The following is a 22,682-nucleotide window of genomic DNA, read 5'->3' as shown; positions in this document are numbered from 1 at the left end:
ATGACCGACAGGTGGATTGAGCCCGACGCGTTCACAAGTCGGCTGTGCACTGTGGCCGGGTGCAGCAGCACTGCTTCCCGGGTAGAGAGAGCAGAGAGAGGGGGGCCAGTGAGGTGAAGCGAGCCGCTCAGACTTGACTCCAGCCGAGCGGGACTCGGCCGCATCTCTGTCTCCACGGCTTATTTTCGACTTGCATGTGTGACAAACTGCGAGATTTGTCTACTTCACTGACGGTGAAAAAAATCCACAACGAGGAAGGTATGCTGGCGTGTGTGGTGTGGTGGCTGGGTGCCTGTCTCGGTGCTTTGGGGTACGCGCACGTCATGTGAAAATCGGCTCACAGAATCGGCTATTTAGAGTGACCGGCGCAGATCACCGATCGAGGCCGATCACGTGAAAATCGGCCATTTCCGGTCACGTGCCGATCGATCGGTGCATCCCTAATCAAAACTAACGTTACAGACCATTGTTACAGTCTGTGACTGTTAGTCTGTAAATCGTTTGTATTATTTATTTCCTTACCCCCACACTGATGCAAACATACATTTGGCTGAGTTAGCTGCACATTACTCCAGTGATAAAATAAATCCATGTCCTGTAAAAATACTGATCCTCCTCAGTTTAGGGAAAGGGTTCATACATACAGTGATGAATCATGATGATGATCAATTTAATCTATGTGTCAGGTGGTCCAGTATTTTCGTGATGAGAGCAGGCAACTGACAAATAGGCAGGCACTATCTATTATAATAATAAGATTAATAATAATAATAATTCATATGATCATATCATAATAACAGACATGGAAATTAGACTTAGACTAATTTTAAATATGTCCCTACAGTATTATATTATTATTTCTCTCTCTTTAATAATAATAACAATCGTTAGATTAATCGACTAATCGAAGAAATAGTCGTTAGATTAATCGATAAGAAAATAATCGTTTGGGACAGCCCTACTTCAGAACAAATGCATGGTCGGCCTCTCTTTCATCTTTTCTCTTCTAAATGCATAATCTACGCTTGATCTACATTACAGGCTCGCTGTATTCAATAATATGATTGATTGTTTCCCCCCCTCCAAATTATTAATGCCATTAAATTGGAAAACGCTTTATCAAAAATAATAATAATAATTAAAATGACGGCCAATTAAGATTATTGCGATTTGATCATCAATCGCCAATCTTTAATGACCACGATTGGATGATATGAAAATAAGGACGATTGAGCAGCCCTAATATAGAGGTGTGTGTATATATATATATATATATATATATATATATATATATATATATATATATATATATATATATATGGACATATGGACCGCGCCATATGATGCGGTGTGACATCGCGGTGCCGGTGTGTGGTACTCAAACTACTTCCCCAAGGTTGGCAGGTCTGTATGTATATATATAAATTGTGTGTGTAGATGGATAGATATTAATGTTGCATTACATGTGCTCATCTTCAGACTCTAGACTATCTACTCCAGCCACGTCTCACCAGGTGGAGGGTGCTGGGTCCAGGGACAGGTCCACAGGCGGTGAGTAATCATCTCATTCAACCATGCTGTGTGTGGGGAAGGTTATATGTAGATGGATAGATAGATATTAGTGTTGCACGGTATACCCACATTTTTATACTATTACGAGACTTTTTGTTAAACAGCCACAAAGGGAAGTTGCAAATTTTCCTGTCCAACTAACGGGTGATGCAGCAAATAAACAAGCACGGGTTTATCTGCCATCACACTGGACATCAACACTAGCCTTCACCTCACTAGACTTCACCCACTCAACATAAACATCTTAGAGTTGGAGAGAGAGCCACACGCAGCAGTCATCCCTAACAGCTTCGTTAATAACTAGCCGATCAGAAAAGTATGTAAACAGCCGTGTGATTTAGTGAGAACGTTTTTTAAAAGAAGCAGAGAGCTGCGAGTGCTTAGGCAGAACCAGTTTAAGTGTACAGCGTGTAATGAGCCGCTGTGTTGAAGAATATTGCAAAATTAACCGGATGAGACGACTTTCACTCTTACTGTCTGCAGCGCTTAGATATGTAGATATAGATGTATATAGATATAGAGGTGTGTGTATAAACTGTACGTGTATATGTGTGTGTTTGAATTGGGAGGGGGGAGCACCATTCACTCGGGTCTGTGTCACATCACCCACCACTTTGGCTGTTTACAGTAGCAGACATGAGTGTGCTATCTGAGATCTTATTTCTGTTTCTCTACATTGATCAAGCATTCAACAATTTTTCTTTTTCCGATTCTGCAGCTCCTCCGAAGCATCAGGACTTCACATTTCCAATGCCCGAAGAAAGTAAGTGCTGAAGTGTTGGTGCCAGTATCAATTCAAACACCACCCGCTATTAACTGAACGGGACATATATTGTAGCAGCCTGTTTTTTGAATGCAACAGATGAGATTAACAAAATGTATGAATGCAAGTCATTTGTTTTTAATTTATCTGATGCTGGCAATCAGGCAACTGTAAAATGATATCCCTGTTAGTATATCTAGTTAGACAAAAATCGTACGTATTTTATTTTAATTGAAATAATAAAAATACAATACACAGTATTAACTCATTGAGTGCCAGCCACCTTTGGAGAACGGACGCTCCCAGTGCCAGAGTTTCAGAGCGTTTTCAGTGATTTCTCGAGGCCCACAGAATATTGTGTGATATTACTATGTAAACACCGAACACGCACAAAGAACGATGAGACTCTCTTCTATCATCTGCAAAAAAACGTTTATTGATATCATTTTCCGTTCTTTAGTTATCAGCCGGAGAAGATAGGTTGATTTCAGCAAAAACACACGTTGCAATTTAGAATCTGAGATATTCAGCCTTTTGTGAAATGAAGCATTTCAAGCACATCACTGACTCTGAAGCTAATATTTTCTGATGTAATGACACCTCAAAAATAATTTCCTTCAATAAAACAGTGAAAACAAAGGAATTTTGTTTGGCCAAATAATATTTTTTAGCTGCAACCAGCAGCGCTGGCCCCTGTGTGCGCAGACCCTACACCTTCTTGCTGGTCTTGATTTACTGCAGGTGGGCATCAGATATTCTAGCTTGTTTGCCTGTCTCTGTGCATCGAGCCTGCTGTCTGGGTCTGTGTTTACTGCCAATGGTTGTATGCTGTAGTGCCCTGCGTGCCCCACCCCCCTCCTCCTCCTCCGTGGGAGTGTCTCTGGGGCTCTGCTGCGTTTGCTCTGCGTTTGCTCTGCACTGAAAAGTGCGCTGCACCCCGCTTTTTCACAGCCTGTCGCCGGCTCCCAGCTGAGAATAATGGAACTTTTCAGAAAGACGCTGGTGTCGGCAACTAAATCATATGGAGGGGCTATCGCAGCGGAGACGGAGGGGCTCAATTGTGGCAGCAGATTGACTGCTGTTCACAGGCACAGCTAACGTTATGCTTCATGCATATCGATGCGATTTCCGTTTCCCCATTACTTCTTCTCTCTTTTTTCCTCGCCTTTCTCTAATCTGGAGAGCACTGTTGCCACCTAATGGGTCCCTAAAATAGCTTTTACACATTCAACATGCCCCATACTTTCATAGGAGATGGATCTGGCTTTGATCCACGTCCCACCGTCAAAAAACGCAATTGACGAACATACTCGTCCTTGGCACTCTACGTTACTAAACGAATTGACGAACATACTCGTCCTTGGCACTCAATGAGTTAAGTAACACTCATTTGACTTGGTGTTATGGTACAACACTTTTGGGGGGGGGGGAGAAAAATACAACATTAATCCAGTCCTGTTGGACTGGACATGTCCTTTTGATAAGCTTTTATTATGTGGAAAACCGCTATAGGGTGGTGTGGTGTGGTGTGGTATGAGGGACGGAAATATGAATGCAAGCACATGTGTTTTTGTTGTCAGAATTTCAGAAAAAGGTGCTGACAAAATTTGCTGAGCTGATCCTTGAGGTGAAAAGGCTGGGACGCAGTGAGCCAGCTCATTCCTCCTCGCATGTGGAGCAGCTCGACAGCATGGAGCAGTTCCATGCAGAGGAGGAACGGCTAAATGACAGAACTGCCTTTGACACCCTGGTATGATTTTCAAGCGTGTTTTTCAAACATTGACAGGAATAATTACCCCCTCTCATTTTAGAATAAATATTGTTTTTGTCACAACGCACCACAACACTTGCATGCAGCGACCCCACACACGCGCACACACACACACACACACACACACACACACACACACACACTGACGATGGTCAGTGAAAATCTGCATTTAACCAATCCAAGGCATGTCATTCACTGGGGGGCAGCCAGGAGCAGTGGGCAGCTTCCTTTGCGCCCAGGGGTCTGGTCAGGCAATGATCTTCTTTCATCTTCATTTAAAGGTGTTGCAACTTGCCAGAATTGGTGGGCGAGATGTACGGGACTGTGTACACAAAAGTCTCGACAGGTATGTATCCCTACATACATTATAGAACCTCTCACAGAATGTTACTTGTCAGTATTCCTGGAGACGTATCCTTTGTGCTACAAGATAGCGTGGAAAAAGAGAACTGTAGTGACACTGTTGAGTGACATTTTAGATTTCATAAGAAGGAAAATTGATCAAAAATCTAAATTCTATAATTTGTATTTAATTATCTGAAATGCAATCATTCATCTCTTATATAAAAGGAAGGAAGTGGGCTCTGTCTGTGTCTGTTAAAATTTTTGTGTCCGGCCGCAGCCATGCCGAATTGCATTGCAATCGGGCTGAACATTTCAGGGGGTCAAAAAAGCATCCGTGCGGGTGACCTGACGGAGCCAGATTCTTTTTAATTAGGTGACTGCCCCTAATTAGATAATGATGTGATGTAGAGATGTAACGGTATGAAAATTTCACAATTATCGTGACCAAAAACTGATCACGGTTATCGTATTATCACAGTATTTGTAAAAACAAGGCTGAAAATGTTCAAAAAGTACTGAGAGACTCACTGAAATCATTTTATGTTTTATATTGAAAACTCAGACCCAAAAAGGATTGATGCACTCACTGAAACCAAGGCTTCACATTTGCATCTGGGAAACTGTTGTCAACTTTTAATGATGATGGACAGTATTTACCATGTTTTTCAAAGCACTGTAATCACGGTACCACGGTTTTAATGATAATGCAAATTTTAAACGGTACGTTGTCGTAAGGAATTTTATCGCGGTTATCGTTAAAACCAGTTATCATTACATCTCTAATGTAGTAGTAGTAGTAGTAGTAGTAGTAGTAGTAGTAGTAGTAGTATGTATTTGTCCTTTCGGAAAGTTGTCCTGCATCTGTAGCAGTCAGACAAAACACAGCAAAAGACAATACAATACAAACAAGATACAATACAATACAGTACAACACAATGCCACGACAATACATCAAACAATAACAACGGATATGATCACAAAGTGCTTCACACCAACCCCACCCCAGTGGAAAAAAAAGGTAAATAAATAAATTACAAGAGCTCATGTGTTCAGAGCTTATTAAGCAGACCAATACTGGATGGTATGAAAGATCTCTGGGCACGGGAGGTCCGCAAAGGCGGTACCCTGTACCTCCGTCCTGATGGCAACAGTTTATATTCAGCGCTGAGAGGGTGTGATGTGTCACTAAGGATTGCCCTCCCCTTCCTTATTACACGAGACTCACAGAGCCGCGTCATGCTAAGTTGTTGTTGGCCTACAATCTTGCTAGACATATTAACAATCTTATTTAGTTTGTTCTTGTTAGCGATTGACAATGAGAAAAACCAAGCAATAAAACAAAAACTGAGGATACTCTCTATAAATGAGCGATAGAAAAGAATCATTATATCTTTGTCCACTCCGAACTGTCGAAGCTTCCGTAGGAAGTAGAGTCGTTGTAATCCCTTCCTGTAGATGACACCTGTGTTTGAATCCCATGTCCCTTATGTGATGTCATAAGGGAGCACACACATAAGGAGGCATTGTGACAAGACTGATCAGTGATGTCACAAGGGGGTACAGACACAGATGTCGTCAGTAATGTCATAATAGGGCACACACAAGCAGGAATTGTGACATCACTGATGCAATAGTGAGCACCCGCACGCCAATAGGGTAGGTGAGGCCACGCAGCAGCCGGGCTGCGGGCGACTATTAGTGATTCAATATTTGCTGCCTCTGTGGTGTTTTCCAGATCAATCTAAAGATGAGCAGATAATCGATCAGCCAATCTGGGAATCTGGAAATAGACTCTGGGACAGCCCTACCTTTTTTCCCATCTTCCTGTACAGCGCCTCTCCTGCCACCGTCACTTCCTTTTCCGAAATGGATGCGGAAAAGGAAAGCAGAAGTGACGGAAAAGCCACGTCACTTCCTTTTCCACGTCCATTTCGGCTATTCAATAATAACGTTAAAACTGCATAGACGACGTCAACTCGTCTTACAACAACAGTGGAAAATTACTCTCAAGTCACGGCACAAGTTGCTATTTAGACAGTAAACAGTGGAGCACGGACGCGGAAAATAAAGTGACGGTGGCAGGAGAGGGTACAGGAAGCTGGAAAAAAAGGTAGGGCTGTCCCAGAGTCTTTTTTCCAATAAAAATAGACTGGGTTCCCAGATTGTTGATCAACAGATGACGAATTCACTTGCATACATTTCAAAACATGAAAGCTAGTGTGGTTAAATTAAAAATGAATGTATAAGTGAATAGGTCTCACAGTCATCCAAAATGGCAGGAATGTGAATAAGTTAATCTAAGGTGAGTTGCCTAGGTTAAGTAGAAACCTGACTTGGATGGTAAAGAGGCAGGGTTTTGTGCAGGGACAGTATGTAATCTGAGCTGTCAAATGGTCACCTTTCATCAGGTTTTGTATGATTGGTTCCATACAACCACAGTATCCCAGAACCACACCTCTTGGCATCCTCACCCATGGTACAGTTACTGTAGATTACAGCATACACATGTCATTTCTAAATCATGCCATTTCTCCAGGCTCTTCACCAACAACCTGATGGCGAAGTTCAACATGAGGGGGAAGGGGAAGCTGCAAAAACAGCCTCTGGAGACGACAAGGGTTTTTCAAGCAATTAAAGGTATGCAGCATTTTCCCCATGCCATTTAAGCCATCACCAAATCTCACTCATATTCACTGTCAACATTTTCTGAATTAAGTACATTTTATAACCGAATGGTCAGTGGTAGAAAAAAATGTTGCTGTAGACTGTAACTGGTTGTTAAATTGATAGATCTTTATTTGATGAAAATGTCTTGGGCAGGTTTTGCTTGCTTGTTGAATGAGACTATTAGAATTAACGGGTCAAGCAACAAACTAGATAATGCATCGATGTCATCAGCCTTGGCCGCCCTTATCAACCTCACTTTTTGTTTCACTCCACGTATCAGTCTGGACTTCGAGTCGCCCACATTGATTTCATTCGGTGGCCGTACTTTCCTTGACAAACTCCTTCAGCCGAACGGTGCCAATGAAACTTTGTCAAATGCACGACAAACATCTTTTCCACTGAGAATATATGCGAATGCATTGTTGAGTATTTTGTGCAACTATATCTGCACTTATGACATTTGTTACTCCATTTGCCAGCGGCGTCCATGATTGACCTGGTGTAAGAACTGATTAGCCGGTTTACATTGTAATTTCAGGAAATCGATGTGGGCGGGTAGAAGTCTAGACTGATCCGTGGAATGAAACAATGGGAGGTAGCGTCTTACCTGGCTGAAAAGGATTTCACTTGACTATAAGTTGTCAACGATCAGCTGTCTTCCCTCTATCAAAAGTCAAATACAATTAAACAAGTATTTGCTAAAATAGATATTCTATTACCCCAATCCATTACTTTGTGGTTGCCTGATGAGCCATTTTATTCTGTAGTTCTCTAAATTCATCACATTCGATATTTGCACTTGATGGAATAATAATAAATATGTATGAGGAACTTCTGACCTACAAATATGTATAATAACATGCAGACTGCCATGTAACTACACTGGTTGTCTTTGCATATTCCAATTTAGTTTTTTGTTCAACTGTTGCAGGGGCAGTGCTGAAATGGGATGCTACTGCTACTGAGGCAGAGATCCGCAACCACACGGCGGATCACTTGAAGCACGCTCCAGGGAGGAAGGGAGGTGGTGGCCATTCAGCATCCTAAGTTGTTTTCTTTTTCTTTTTTGGAGGCTGACTTGTTTTATTTCACGGTTTTATTTTTGTTTGTTTCATTTACTGCTTATGTTTGGAAATTATATTTGGGCCATTCAGCATCCTAAGTTGTTTTCCTTTTCTTTTTTGGAGGCTGACTTGTTTTATTTTACTGTTTTATTTTTGATGGTTCGCTGACGTTCCACCCGGCAGCTCTTTGAGACACTTGTCTCAGTTTGTGCTGAATCCATAATAGTGGTATTCACCTTATTCACCACGCCCACTTTTTCTCTCTTCCGTGTTATCTGCAATTGTATTTGTTCTTCTGGTTCAGCGCTAGTTGGCGGACAATTTCAAAACAAAACGTCACTATGAATGACGTTTGGCAACATTCAGAAGCTACACTGCGGCCAACTTAAGTTACATGTTCTAAGCATTACTGCTGTCAGGAGCCAATGGTTACAAAGTTACAAAAGCACGTCGATAGTGTTTTCTAACTGCCAGTAGCCTACAGTAGGGTTTGACAGATACTAGCGTCAGCTAGTCCGACCGGTCAGCACAGCCAGCACTCCCAATCCTCGCTGCTCGTTAAATATTATTATTATTAAATATAATAGGCGTTATTCTGATAAACTGGTCACATATTTGGAATGTTCTCATCCGAAAAAATATTAAAACTTTATATAAGCGTTCTTTTTTTTTTGCTTGAAAACAGCTTTTTGGCAAGTCTAAAAATGACTACGGTAGGTGTCATCTACTTCCGTGTCTAAAACAGAAAGACGATTACAAAATGACGTCATGCAGAAGCGTCTTGTATGGGCAAAGAATAAGGTGAATAGACTTGAGGCCCCATCCCTAGTTTTCACACATTTTAATTTATTGTTTCTGTTTCCCAATGTTTGAGACTGTGATTAACAGATGGAGATGGAAATCTCAATGTGATTAAGCTGGGTAAATAAAGGTAAAAAAAAGCTATACAAATAAACTTGACTTGAATTTATTGGTAAATGTGTTTGAATCAAGACATTAACATCGCTTCTCATGGTCAGAAAAAGTCACCAGATATGTCGCTAGTCGCTGGAAATAGTTTACAGGGGAGTCTGAAAAGTAGCTAAATATAGAGACAAAGTTGCCAAGTTGGCAACACTGTAGGCAGACGCATGCATGCCTACATGCCTAAGCAAGCTTACGTTCTGGCTCCTCAGGGAACGTCTTCTGAACGTTCAATAATGATGTCAGTTAGACGCCAATATTGAACGTGCAGGAGACGTTCAATATCGACGTGTAACTGACATCAATATTTAACGTTCAGAAGACGTCCAAAAAAGACGCCATCTAAACTGATGTTCTGACTCCTCAGGGAACGTCTTCTGAACGTTCAATAATGACGTCAGGTAGACGCCAATATTGAACGTGCAGAAGACGTTCAATATCGACGTGTAACTGACCTCAATATTTAACGTTCAGAAGACGTCCAAAAAAGACGTCTTCTAAACTTACGTTCTGGCTCCTCAGGGAACGTCTTCTGAACGTTCAATAATGACGTTAGTTAGACATCAATATTTAACGTTCAGAAGACGTCCAAAGAAGACGTCTTCTAAACTTACGCTCTGGCTCCTCATGGAACGTCTTCTGAACGTTCAATAATGACGTCAGTTAGACGCCAATATTGAACGTGCAGAAGACGTTCAATATCGACGTGTAACTGACATCAATATTTAACGTTCAGAAGACGTCCAAAAAAGACGTCTTCTAAACTTACGTTCCGGCTCCTCGGGGGACGTCTTTTGAACGGCCGACGAAGACGTTAATAAGACGTCTTTCAGACGTGTTTGTGTTTGTAGGGAATCCACTTTACTGAAAAATGAGAGGTGAAAAAGGAAAAAGGGAATAACTTCTATATTGTAAAAACATATACCGTGTATATATATAATATACCTTTCTTATCTTGTATTATTTGCGCCTACTGTTTTCATTTTCTGGAATCTGTGGGAGCCACTGCTTGGTTCAGCTCAGTAACTCGCAGAGTTACCGGGTGAATGTATATGTCTGTTTCTCTGTGCTTGTATGTGTTCGTGGCTGATGTGTTTATGTATGTGTGTGTGTGTGGGGGGGGGGGGAGGGTTGGTTTTATTTTCATTTTTGTTTACGTTTTGTGGTACTTGGTTTGTGTGTGTGTATGTGCGATCACTCCATTCTATTCTAGATGTAAATGCGTGCTTGGAAAAACCTTCCTGCCTTTAAATGCTTGGGTCCCAGAGTAACATTCGACTGGGGGACAGGGAGTTGAAAATCGTGTCATGGAATGTCAAGGGGCTAGGGCAACCAGTTAAAAAAGAAAAGGTTTTTAAACATCTCAAATCATTATCTGCAGATTTGGTTCTGTTGCAGGAAACCCACGTCTCACCAACACAACAACACAAACTGAGGTGCCACTGGGTATCGCAAGTTTTCCAGTCATCATTCTCCTCTCAGGCACGAGGCGTGGCCATCCTCATCAAGAAAAATGTCCCATTTCAGCTCACCTCCATGACAGCAGACCCCTTTGGCAGGTACATTATAGTCTCTGGTCACATCTACTCATTTCCAATAACCCTCCTCAACATCTACGGTCCAAACACGGATGATCCCAATTTTTTTAAAAACGTTTTTGATTTACTACCTGACACCGATAACTCACATATAATAATTGGAGGTGATCTGAACTGTTATTTAGACCCGCAATTGGATAGACTGTCTTCACGCCCGCCTCCACCCATTTCCTCAGTCCAGGTCCTAAACAATTTGATAAAATCCCGAAACTTAGTTGACATTTGGAGAGTTCATCATCCTACTGATAAAGTATACTCATTTTACTCCCACGCCCATAAATCATATAGCAGAATAGACTACCGGTACTTCCTAATAGACAATCAATTGATATCCCATGTCACCGATACGAAATACCATAATATATTGATCTCTGACCATAGCCCCTTGACACTGTCTCTACGTCTCTCTTTTCCGAAACAAGCTTACTCTTGGCGCCTCAACCCTTCCCTATTCACTGAAAAGAAATTTATAGAATATATGACCACTAAATTAAAATACTTTATGGAATCTAATGACAATGGTGAAGTAACAGACTCCACATTATGGGAAGCATTAAAGGCAGTCATTCGCGGGGACATCATTTCATATGAAGCCGGTGCCAGAAAGGAGAGACAGAGACGACTATTGGAGATTGAGAATGCTCTCCCCGCTCTCGAGGCGACATACCAGGTTTCAAAATCCTCAGAAGATTATAATAAGATACTGAAACTAAAATATGAATACAACTGTATCCTGGGCGGCCAAATAAACATTCTCCTTTTAAAGTTGAGACAAAAACAATTTGAATTGGGAGATAAGCCAGAGGGGCTCCTGTCACGGCAGCTCAAGAGCGCACAAGCCTCCAAAGCAATCCTCTCTATCAAATCAAACAGGGGCGTGTTGTTGACCAATCCAAAAGAAATAAACGATCGTTTTAGAGAGTTTTACAGTGAACTTTATTCATCTAAGTACAATGCTGCCCAGTCCGACCTGAACGACTTTTTTGATCCTCTTGAAATACCCAAACTTGGCGATGCTGCGAGAGAGGACTTAGATTCTGATTTCACGCTGGAAGAAATTACCTCCGCCATTAAATCACTCCCATTAGGCAAAGCGGCCGGGCCGGACGGATTTGGTGCAGAGTTCTACAAGACATTCTGTGACATTCTCGCCCCACTCCTCCTCAGAATGATAACCAGCTCTAAGAAGGACAATGTCTTGCCTGGAACCCTGTATGAAGCTAACATCTCCCTTATTTTAAAAAAGGGTAAAGAAGAAGTAGACCCAACCAGCTACAGACCCATAGCGCTCCAAAGCTTTGACAGAAAGATAATCACCAAAATGTTGGCTATCCGGCTAAATAAACATTTGTCATCCATCATTCACCCTGATCAGACTGGGTTTATCCCGAATAGGTTCTCTTTTTCTAATGTCAGATGCCTCCTTAATACTATATACACAGACCACAGCAAGACCAGCAGCGCAGCCATCTTGTCGCTCGATGCACAGAAAGCATTTGATCAGGTTGAGTGGCCCTATATGTTTGAGTCGCTGCGCAGATTCGGATTTGGTGAATCATTTATATCTTGGGTAAAGCTTATATACGCTAGCCCAACATGTTCCGTTATAACCAACGGTGACAAGTCATCCAGATTTCCACTACTCCGTTCGGTCCAGCAGGGTTGCCCTCTTTCGCCGGCCCTCTTCGCCGTCGCGCTCGAGCCCCTAGCTCTAAAAATACGCAGCCACCCAAACCTTGTAGGCCTGAAGGTCGGTGGTATTGAAACGCGTATTAGTTTGTATGCCGATGATGTAATTTTATACTTGCATAACTCTGAAAAATCAATCCCCCTTCTTCTAGAATTATTTACCTCTTTCGGTAAGTTGTCCGGATATGCAATTAACTGGACAAAGAGTGACTTTATGCCGCTCTCTGACGCCTTTACCCCCGGCTTTCTGGAAAATCTCCAATTCAAATTGGCAAAAGACCACCTCACTTATCTTGGTTTGACCATACCCAGAGATCCAAAACTAATATTTAAGATGAATTTTGAGGATTTTGTTTTAAAGCTTAAACAATGTATAGAAAACTGGAAAATCCTACCCCTGTCCATGATCGGTCGCATAAACTCAATTAAGATGGTTTCACTTCCCAGGTTCCTCTATCTGTGCCAAAACCTCCCCATCTTTCTTACATCAGCTTTTTTTTCAAAACTGGACTCCATAATTCTTTCCTACATCTGGAATTATAAGAACCATAGAATCTCGAAAATTCATCTGCAAAAACCTAAGTCTGCAGGAGGGCTGGCCTTACCAGTGTTTAGGCATTACTACTGGGCCGCTAATGTTAGGGCTCTAATGTTTTGGTGCCAGGGGACCCCTGGCAATATAACCCCTGGGGCCCCCTTGTGGCTAAAAATGGAGGCCAGCTCTATTGACAGCTCTTCATTGCCAGCCATGCTATTTGCTAAGTTAGAGAACCCTGGGACCCTAGGAAATTTAAGTTTTGTTGTGAAAAACTCTGTCAGAATTTTAAACCAAATTAGGAGTGCTTTGAGCCTACCAGACGTTTCTGTCCATATGCCCATCTGTTTCAATCACTCTTTTCTGTGTCCACGGTCAGACAAAAATTACCATGCTTGGAGTGAGAAGGGGCTAGTCTCCATCAAAGACTTATATATAGATGGTCACTTCGCATCCTTTGATCTACTGAAGAGGAAGTTTGAGTTGCCTGGCACGAACTGGCTCAGATTCCTGCAACTCAGAAATTATGTTTGATCCAAAATTCACACTTTTGAAGTGCTTCCAGATGAAAATGCATTTTTTGATGTACTGCTAAGCCCTGCTCACTCCAAGCATCTCATTTCTAGATTTGTATGTCTGTTTGACAATTGTATCATGGCCTCTACTGAGAGGATTAGAGAAGCGTGGCAGGGGGAACTTGGCATTGACTTGTCTGACATAATATGGGACAAGAGTATGTCTGTGATACAGCTTTGCTCAGTTAACAGTAGACACCAGCTGATTCAATTTAAGGTCACTCACCGTCTTCACTATTCTAACCATAAGTTGCACAAGATGTACCCCTCTGTCTCACCACTGTGTGTCAGGTGTCGTATATCAGAGAGCACTCTGTCTCATGCTTTCTGGAGCTGCCCTTCATTGACTGGTTTCTGGGCCAGGATATTTGATTGGTACTCTAAGGCCTACAGGATAGCCCTTCAGCCGGAGGCAGAACTTGCCATTTTTGGCTGCTCGGAGTCCTCTTTGGACTTCTCTGCAGCTGTGCAGCAATCTCTGATGCAGGGAACAGTCGTTGCCAAGAAACTCATTTTGCAGGAGTGGAAGTCCCCTTCTCCACCCTCTTTCCAGCTGTGGCTGGCGGACATGACCTCTGTTATACGGATGGAGAGACTCAGGTACCTGCGGACCAACTCACTCGGGAGATTTCTAGTCGTCTGGGAGCCGTTTCTGGCCTACCTCGACGAAGTCAAGGGTGGTGGGTGATTCGCTTGGTTGATCTCCTCTTGTGCAGGACCCAATGCACAATATGTGTATATATACATACATATACTTTTTTTTTTTTTTTTGCAAGTACCCTCATCACATTGTAAATTCGGAGTGTGAGTGTGTGATTTTTTGTTTTTGTTTGTTTGTTTCGCCTTGTTTTTGTTTTTTTGTTTTGTTTATTTTATTATGTTTGTTCAGCCTTGTGTGTTATAAAAAAAAGGGGGGGGGAGAAAAGATAACTACACTCTAACCTGTAATATTGTTCTCTGTAAAAAATATGTTCACTTGACCATGCACCAATGTGGACTGTACTCCGCCTCGCAATAAAAATATTATAAAAAAGAAAAGAAAAAAAGAAGGACAGATTTGTGAGGATTTGGGAAAAGTCGATTGAGTTTATAACACCTAAAAGACGAGACTTTGTATAGAACTTTGTACCTCTTATGATTGTGTCAAACTAGTAGAGCATCCCCTCTCTCTCTGTTGTTTTTTGTTTTTTTGTTCTTGTTTTTGTGGTTTGTTTTATGTCAAGTAAATAATATAAAGAAGGAAAAGTTTTGAAAGGAGTAGGTAATGTAACAAGAAATGCTTTGGTTATATTGGAACCAGGTTGAGCCTATCCAACCATGCACAGTTGCTAAATGTATGAAAATGTACAAATGTGTACTGTTGAATGTAAAATAATGAAGGGCTACTCTACTCTGAAAAATGTTCAACTGAAGTTAATGTGAAAAGACTTTTCTAAATAAAAAGAGAATTATATATATATATATAAATAAAAATAAATGATAATAATCATCATCATCATCGTCAACATAAGAAGAAGAAGAAGATTTACTGTATCGTAACTTCTGCTTATAAATATGCTTATTTCAAGCTTTTTTTTCTTTCTTCCCAATTGTACTTGGCCAATTCCCCCTGCTGTCCCAGGCGCTGCTCCACCCTCTGCCGATCTGGGGACTGGAAGAGCCATATACTAGCACCATGCTTCCTCCGATACATGTGCAGTCGCGAGCTGCTTCTTTTCACCCGACAGCGAGGAGTTTCACCGGCAGGATGTAACCCATGGGAGGATCGCGCTAATTCCCCCAATTCCCCTCCCGCCGAACAGGCCAACCAAAGGAGGCACTAGTGCAGCGACCAGGACACATACTGTACCACCCCTAATCCGGCTTCCTACCCACAGACACGGCCAATTGTGCCGGATGCCCCGATCAAGCCGGAGGTAACACGGGGGCTCGAACCTGCGACCCTCGTGTTGGGAATGAATAGACATAAATAGTCTCTGCACCACAGATTATATGTGGTACTGCATTAATCCACAATCAATTCCTGAATGAGATTTGCAGGTTGATGGAGGCTGCTCACCAGAGGTTATCCATGTACGTGTGGAGGACAGACACTCCTCTCCCTCTCATGCCCTCACTGTGCATCTCTGCACTGGACATCACCGCGGTGCCGACTGCCACGGGCGCTCTGGAACCAACCGGGGGGGGGGGGGGGGGGGGGGAGGGTCACAACACAGACTAGATAGAGACTGTGAAGAACAGGGGAGGATTCTCACGTGTGATCAACTTTACCTGTTGCTCACCACTGACGGCACAGCAGTCGCCCCGTTTCACTTCGGGCAGACCGCTGGAAGGCACGACCACTCCTGGCAACATCAGATCTTTGGAGAAGCGTTATGATTTTGATTTGATTTGATTACTGCACGTTGTCACCGATATGAAACGTGTTGTATATCTCAATCTGTGCCCGTTTTAATCGTGTACAAAAAAGAAGCTTACCTGCTCCTCCAATCATTTTCTGCAGCACCGGGGCCCATGTTGTGAATGTCGGCAGGGCAGAAGGGTAGTGCCAAAGCATATACACTGAAAAATGGCTGCAATTAATCATCTAACTTACTCAACTTCATCCAATCGATCCTATCAATGTAAGTGAATAGCTATTTACCTGTGGGATAGAGTCGTTTCTCCAGTTCAAAGAACATTGGGTTTTTATGGAGGACATAAAGTGTGATGGCATCTCCCTTGTGGGCATAAATCTTGACTACGTTCAGTTCCTCTTTGTTGGGGACGAGCTCGGACAGCTCCTCTGCCGACAACGATGGGAAGGCTGTGGAGACGTCAGCTTTGAGCTTTCTCCTGAATGACAACAAGGAAGAATATACATATATACATGTGGCAGGTTATGGAATGGATTCCGTGGCAGCTGGCTAAGGGGATTTCAAGGGTGAAATCACACATTTTAATTTGTTTACATCACTCATTGAGAGCAGGGTAAGGCATTTGAAGTTGGGTCTTTCTTTACCCACAGAATAGTGTTTGTCTCCGTCCCCAACTATTATAAATGAGTCAGCAAAACTCATGGGTACTCTACAAGAGCTAGTGAGGCAAATGTTGTCCCCTGTAGGTTTAGAACTGCATCTCGGAAAAAATGCCTTTCTGTAGTCTGCAGCCACAGAATGGAATATGTTGTGTTACCCCATTTGAAAGAAATTGTCACTGCCAAGTAAGCCTTTTAAAACAGCAGTGAAGGGATGGGTGACGAGCTGCAGACAGCCATGCATTGTATAACTGTCGCGGTTTGTGGTTTCCGTTTGTGGTGTGTGTATTGTTGATAATGCTGTTTTATTCTGTCTTGGAAGGCTTGTGCTGGGCTGACCACTGAATATTATTTTTTTTACAAACGAGGACCACAATGGAAACAAGTCTTGTATATATTGTATATTGTAAGTATTGTGTTTTATTCCTTGACAATTTTTATGTGGTTCATGGATTGTATCTGTTCATTTGTATTTTTAACAACTGTCTAATAAATTAATTCATTCATTCGTTCACTGAATGAATATTTTTGCCTAATATGAAATGAATATTCTGCACTAATTTGTTTTTTCCCCAGTAAGGCCTACAGCTGTTTTTGAAAACCACATTGCTGTAATCCCTACTTTTCCCGTAGTTCCCATTCTACCTAAGCTGTGTTTGAAATGTTCGGTTGCATGTGTGTATAAACATTTGCGATTGATTTTATTTCATTTTTTATGTTTATCTTTTATTCTTTTGCCTGTTTGTAATCTATTATGGGGACCATTTAAATTCCATGTTATCATGAGGTAGTAATAGTCCTTACTCCCTAAACTAAATCATATAATTTACATTGATATTCCTATATGTTAGACCGAAAATCTATTTCTGCGGGCAATATGGAACAGTGCTCTCCAAAGCCTCCAGGACCAAGGACACACTCAAATTAATCATAAATCCCTTTATGTATAATTGGTGATGTCACTCGAGCACAATGATGATGTCATCAGTAATGATGTCATCATTGCTTGAGTGACATCACATCATTAGTGTAATCACCATTAGGTAATTAGGACAATGAATCTCCTCTCGGGCTTGTTTCTTAGTTCTTTTAATTGAAACACTACGGATGTTTTCTGTAAGCGAGACAAACGGCAGTTAACGTTACAGGGGGGGGGGGAGGGCGTTAACGTAACGTTAGCGACATACGCATAATAAGTAAAACAAAGCACAGTGCTTGTACCAAAGTAACGTTACCGAGGCGCTGGTTTTCACAGTTTAGCCTCGACTCACCTGTCTGATCCTTTGATCACGGTGTTGGATTTGACACGAAACACCTTGGCGAACATTTTATTTGAAAATAAATATAAACTACCAGCCAGTCAGCATGTTGGTTTGTGACAGCACCAAATGGTCTGGAAAGTCGGCAAATGCGTTTGGTATTATGTTCCGACACATAATGCTGTCCGACAGGAAAATGTGCTGCTGCAGTGACACGGTTTAGTTCCGCAACAACTAAACAATCCCAGATGCATCTGGGAAACACACAATTCAAATATTCGATGTGAGCCAGCTTTAAAGATCTCAGTGGCGAAATAGCAGAACATTGGCTTTAGGTTTTGTACCATGGCATAGTTGTTTTGTGACTGCACTAGTATTGTCAAACTACGGCCTAAAAGGAAGCAGAACTTTAGATAATCAATTCAATTCAATGAGGCTTTATTGGCATGAGAAAGTTGCCAAAGCAAGTGTAAAATAAAAACAAAAAATGTGCTTACAATTAAACATACACTAAACATCAGCTATGTAACATTGCACTCAAATAACAGTAGTAATTGCAATCAATATACAAACATTGTGCATACAATTGAAGATCTAAGTATAAACCAGTATAAACAGATGTGCAACATTGCAACATAGTCAAAGCACATAAGAGTAGCTAAAATTAACTTTTAAAATGTACAAAAAGAAACAAATTGTGCTTAAATGGCTGTTGAGCTAAATATAAGTAAGTAAGTAATATAAGTATGAAAATAGAAAGTACAAAATTGTGGAAATTGCAGTTAAAAATATAAGTGCAAATACAAATAAGTTGTAACTGTGTCAAAACACTGCAATGTTTTTTTCTTCTTCCAGAAGGTATTGACACTTTGAGTTCCAATGATAGACCGGAGTGTCCGATGTGGATCCACCATCATCTATTGAACAAGCATGTGTGTGTGTGTGTGTGTGTGTGTGTGTGTGTGTGTGTGTGTGTGTGTGTGTGTGTGTGTGTGTGTGTGTGTGTGTGTGTGTGTGTGGGAAGCTATGCAACAGGGAAGCAAGCGGACCGGTAGCGTCTGTCTGTCAGCCTCATTTGTGATTGGTTGGAGGGGTGGAGCGACCATTGGTCACAGTCATTCAGAGCTTGACTCCTATACATCCATGCTCTGAGGAGGGTCAACTTGTCTCCTGCTCCTCGGCCCCCCTGGCTCTCCTCTGGGTGTTGGTACTGCTACTGGGCTGGCAGCGGAGCCTGGGGCTGGTAGTGAGCGCCGTGCCCCAGAGCCATAGCCAAGGTTCTCTGCCGCTGCTGGAACAGCTGTTGTTGCTGGCACTGCTATTGATGATGCTGATTGTGTTGCAGCTGTTGCAGTTGCTGAGGCAATGACTGCTGATGTTGACGCAGTTGTTGTTGTTGATTAGGTTGCTGGTATTGTTGCTGTTGATTATATTGCTGCCGGAGCAACGGCTGCTGAGGACGGTGCTGCTGCTGCTGCTGCTGCTGCAGCGCGTTGGGTTGCTGTTGGCCGAGTTGTTGAATTTGTTGCTGCTGTTGGTGATGTAGCTGTTGGTGCTGTCCCTGTTGTCCCTGTTGTTGCTGTTTGGTGGTGGTGGGCACAGGCACCGGGAGGGGCATGTGACCCGGAACCAGGTTGTCGTATGGGCACACGGAGGAGGAGCGGGGTAACAATGCGCTGAGGCTCTGTGTGGAGGTGCAGAGTTTGCCCTGACCCAAACCACCAGCCAGCGGAGCTCCTCCCATGGCGGGAGGTTTGAAAACATGCTCGCTGGTCCCTGCCAGGGCTTTCGAGGGCACCTGGGGGGTGCAGATGGCGATGGGCTCCACCCCACTGAACGTCCCCATCCGATGTGCTCCCGGTTTGCGGCAGATGGTGGCCGTGTGAGTCTGCGACTGGTGCAGGATGTCGATGTGTGTAGTGTCTTCGGAGCAGGAGGGGGTGGTGGCCTTGCTGCTGCTGCTGCTGCTCCTCGGGGCATCCAAATTCAACGCACCCAACAATGGCAGCTGATCCCCGGCCGAGCAAGTCTTCCCCAATGCAGACATGGCGAGCGGCCTCTCTCCATGGTGCGTGTTGGCATTGTGTGGGGGGGCCAGCGAGCCGTCCTCAGCCCCCCCGCTCCCGCCTGTCCCGGACCCTGTAGCCAGCCGATTGGTGGAGCTGACGGGGTCCTGGATGTGTATTCCATTCACAGCCCAGCTGATGGAGTACAGGGAGGGAACATGCCTCACTGATCCTGACGGGTAGTCACTGCTGGTGCTGCTCTTCCTGGATGGTGTGTCACTATGAGAAGCTGGAGGCGTCTGGTAGGTGTAGCTGGAATCAGAACCTTTCAGGTCCAAGATCACCTGTTCGCTGGCTGGAGGCAGCTTAGTGGGCTCGGCTGTCAGGTTGGTCATATCTTCTAAAATGGTCTGCAGGTGGGTCGCCTCTTCCAGCATGCCGATCTCATGGTCCAGCACAGCGTGTCACGGTGAAACGGACTGGAGAGCTTTCTACCTGGCAAATGCAGCTAGTATGCTGCAGCCAGGTTAGCCTTGTACCAAGACGCTGATTACATTACACTGCATTACATTGCATCAGCGTCTTGGTACAAGGCTACAGCCAGGTAAGATAAACAATATGGTTTTCATATGTTTACAATACTAGGCTATGTGATGTTGTTCCAGTTAACGTTAAACTAGCTAGCTACGAACTGTTGCTAGCTCGCTATGCTAACCTGTTGCGCGGGCCTGGGTCGTTATCATATAAACTAGCGTTAGCTAACTTGCTGGTAACGTTAACGATAGAGGGCAACATTGCTATTTCTATAACGTCAGCTTAACTAACTAGCTTAACTCTACCTCCACCTGTGGAGCTCTCCGCGTTCCCTCACGCTCCCGGGGCTACGCCTCCAATGACTTCCATCCCACTTCTGATGTAATGGCACAGGCGAGGCTGGTTTTGAACCTATTTAAGCGATAAGCGGCAGTGCAGCAGTTAACTCGTATGAGTTGTGCCAAACAAACGTTAGTACCTATATCTCAAACACTATACATCACCGCTTATATTTCGACATTCTGAGTGAGAGCAGAAGTAGCTCAAGAGTTTGATGTAGGCTATAATATATGCATGTCGTGCTAAAGTTGTGTGAACTGTCGCAGTTTTTAAATTGTAAATACGCTAGAGTCAGATGCTCAAACTCAGGCTCCATAGGGTTCCATTGCCGTTTGCGAGACCCACCAGTGACGCGGCTTGTTTACCAAAATGCTGCTTGGCTGATCCCTCGTATACGGAGCAGGCTATACCCACTTATTTCGTAGTCAGCAGTGAATACCCACTTCTAAATCCCCTGTATAGCCTATAGTCACTAGGCCCTATTGTAACAATTACTACCTACTAGCAGGGCAAGGACGCCAAGGAGAGTGAAGGCATAGCTATCTACTGTTGTTTGATTTAACTGTAACTAAATATGAGCTTTAGCTAAATCATTTGTAATGGTGCACCCTATCAAACTATTACCTTTGAGTTAAACTGAATATAGCCATTTGAAAAGTCTCCTATAGACAGCCATCAGTCCTGTCACTTCTGAATACATGCACTGATCTGTTTAAGAGGCCAGGTGGAGTCAGCAGTGACAGATTAGAGGAGACAGAGAGACCAGTTCAGGTGACACAATATTTAGAAATCAATCAACCTAAAACAGGTGTATTCCTGGTTTTGCCATAACACTGATGCTCATCTCCTAACTGGCATCCTTGTGATGAGGAGCTAGTCAGAGCCATGTGTTTATCTGAAATGACCAACACCACTACAGGTCAGGTAATGATCCTTACTCCCTGAAGTCAAGCAGTAGTTAAGTGACAACTTACAAATACTACTGGCCTGTATTTGGGCGAACTAAATATACAAACAAGAGTAGACTGTTTATAACAGATGGCATTTATCCTCTGCTGGATGGGCCACTTAAAAAAAATTGTGTGGGGGCGGGCATATTCAGTGTACCCCCAACTTCTCACTCAATCCCAGGACGTAATATGAGTCTGTCAGATGACCCTCTCTCTCCTCCTCTCCCTACATGGAGATGACCCTCTCTCTCCTCCTCTCCCTACATGGAGATGACCCTCTCTCTCCTCCTCTTCCTACATGGAGATGACCCTCTCTCTCCTCCTCCTCCTACATGGAGATGACTGTTGATATAAAAGAGAATATGCTCTCAATTGTACAACATTGTAATTTAGGATGTTACCTGAACGCAACACAGGTGGTTACAGCCAATGACATGCACTGAAACGTATGTATGTGTGTGTCTCTCTGACCCAGAGTCAGTGTCAATAAACCTCCATGGGAGAAGCGCCACAGGGTGAGAGAGAAAGAGAAACTGTTCCTCGTGTATTTATTTCCTCCATCTTGCTGCTACTCTGGGAGTGCACGTGAAGAACTGCTGCATTAACCAACTCTGCTAACAGGTTATGGGCCCAGAGTTACCCAGGGTATTCAGCGTTTACCACCGAGAAGGTCGCAACGAACCGCGTGTCCCGGTGAGAAGTTAGCAAGCTAACGCTAACGTTAAGCTAGCAAGCAACATGGCTAGGCGCGCTTCCGAGTCGGGTGGCCGCTGGTCTAGGCTAGTGTTCGATGGGGACGAGAAGAACTATGAACTGTGGGAGACAAAGTTTTTGGGACATCTTCGGCTGCAAGGGCTAAAGGACATTATTTTAAATGAGCCAGCCGCCGGTGCCGCAGCAGCAGCGGCAGACGCACCGAAGAACGCCGAAGCATATGCAGAGCTGATCCAGTTCCTGGACGATAAAAGTTTGTCGCTGGTCATGCGAGAAGCAGCCGACAACGGGCGGAAAGCGTTGAAGATTTTGAGAGATTATT

At 43.2% G+C, this 22,682-nt stretch overlaps 1 pseudogene across 1 annotated transcript in view; it reads right to left on the bottom strand.

Annotated features, from left to right (window-relative positions):
* The window catches only part of LOC310795683 (eukaryotic translation initiation factor 2D-like), a 45,644-nt pseudogene extending 27,692 nt beyond the window's left edge, over positions 1–17,952 (bottom strand). The window contains exons 1-5 of the transcript in view: positions 17,830–17,952; positions 16,187–16,377; positions 16,021–16,104; positions 15,814–15,902; positions 15,602–15,709 (exon numbers count right to left, since the gene is read on the bottom strand). The product of the transcript in view is annotated as a eukaryotic translation initiation factor 2D-like (transcript). The remainder of the gene's footprint in view (positions 1–15,601; positions 15,710–15,813; positions 15,903–16,020; positions 16,105–16,186; positions 16,378–17,829) is intronic.
* Positions 17,953–22,682: the final 4,730 nt, after the last annotated feature.

The sequence above is a fragment of the Poromitra crassiceps genome (genome assembly GCF_964638095.1).
Source record: "Poromitra crassiceps genome assembly, chromosome: 21".
Taxonomy (NCBI): domain Eukaryota; kingdom Metazoa; phylum Chordata; class Actinopteri; order Beryciformes; family Melamphaidae; genus Poromitra; species Poromitra crassiceps.
The sequence above is the reverse complement of the archived record's forward strand: the minus strand, read 5'-3'. Positions and strand labels throughout refer to the sequence as shown.